This window comes from Clupea harengus, unplaced genomic scaffold, assembly GCF_900700415.2.
Source record: "Clupea harengus unplaced genomic scaffold, Ch_v2.0.2, whole genome shotgun sequence".
NCBI classification, from domain to species: Eukaryota; Metazoa; Chordata; class Actinopteri; order Clupeiformes; family Clupeidae; genus Clupea; species Clupea harengus.
The window spans coordinates 48,409-49,932 of NW_024879973.1; the positions used below are offsets into that span (position 1 = coordinate 48,409).

Consider the following 1,524-nt stretch of genomic DNA (forward strand, 5'->3'; position numbering starts at 1 on the left):
GTGTATACAATAAAATCTTTATTTCACAATAAAACCAACAAATCTACATTACTAGTAAATGAGTTGAAGACTGAAAGTTTGGCATAAAACATGACAGTTGAGTGAAATCGAATGTGTTCTCTGGACCCAACATCCTACCCATATCTCCAAAGTCTAAACACCTGAGGATCAGTCTTCCCCACTGATGACCAACTGCACTTTAACCTCTGGTCCCTTATTCTTAGGCCTTTTTTTCTAGACAGCATAGGGGACAAAGAGGTGTCTGTGATGACAAACTCATGCCTATCCCATTCCTTTACCTTGGCTAAGAGTAAGAAAAAAGCAGCTAAAGGTTGATTCAGAACTGGATAATATCCAACTGGGAAACAAGTGAACAGCACACAGGAACAAAGCCGGAGGAAAGGCAGTAGGGTCGAGGCACTAGGGCGTACAGTGCATACAGGTGAACACGACATCGGTCCTGACAGAGCATTAAGATAAAACAAAATGGAAGCACCATTCTTGAGCCTCTCCTCACCTTTGTGTTCAGAAAGGCTTAATACTCAAGTTCTGAAAGCTTTAACATTACATTGCCTCATATAAGGCAAAAAAACACTTAGGCCCACAGACAGGCCAAAAGCTGGAGAGAAAGTGGGAATCACTGAGGCACCCACTGGCAGAGTTCTTCTTAGGGCCGTCATCTAAAGCCAGCTGGTGCATCTCAGGGAAACACTTTTACATCTGTACAGGGATGACCCAGCTGGATTTGTGCAGTTCCTTTTCTTCTAAGCAGCACCTTCTGAGTCCAATCAAGTGACTCAGAGGTAACATTTCATGTCAATGTAATGTCAGGGGTAAATAATGGTCAGTTGAATATTCTCAGTGTTTCATGGGGCACTTAGTGTGGTAAAACAACAACTGCATTTAAGAATTTTCCTTTCTGTGGATTTTCCTGAGTACACAAAATCAAGCTTCTTGGGAATTTTCTCCAATAGAGATGAAAGTCCATGGGTTTCAGCTCAGTGTGCAGCTACCACGATTTTGAGTGACCTTTAAGCTGTGACAACAACTTAAACTGGTTCAGTTAATATGGTAGCGTTTTTCATGGTTGCTGGGTGGAAGGATGTCCAGGACTATCCAAGGTTAAAAATGATGCTCAAATTTGAAATTCCAAAACTAAAGGGAGAAGTCTGTCTTTAAGTCTGTTTGAATGGAAAAAACTGTTAGTAAAAAGGCTCCTTGATATCATTAACAAAAGGTCTCCTCTTATTCCAAGGGATGGACAGTGCAATTGAGGAATGTACTGCAAAACAAACAAAAAAATGTATGAGAAGATGGACCAACACAATGGACCAAAAGTAAGCATAAACAATGGAATCTCTCAGCCAACACATGACGTAATGGTCAGGACTATGCAGCTGAAGCACTTACATCTCACGAGGAGAAAGAAGTAGCAATGATGATGGCTATGACTAACAAGAGTATGAAACAGCACAGTGCAATCCAGAGCTTCTTCTACAAAAAGAAGAGGAAAAAAGAAACCAT

General features: G+C 40.9%; 1 long non-coding RNA gene across 1 annotated transcript; it reads right to left on the reverse strand.

Moving 5' to 3' along the window:
* Positions 1–1,518, reverse strand: LOC122130996. The gene is made up of 2 exons (XR_006151986.1): positions 1,411–1,518; positions 1–1,282 (listed from the first exon to the last, which is right to left on the reverse strand). It is a non-coding gene; the product is annotated as an uncharacterized LOC122130996 (long non-coding RNA).
* Between the last annotated feature and the right edge of the window lie 6 nt (positions 1,519–1,524).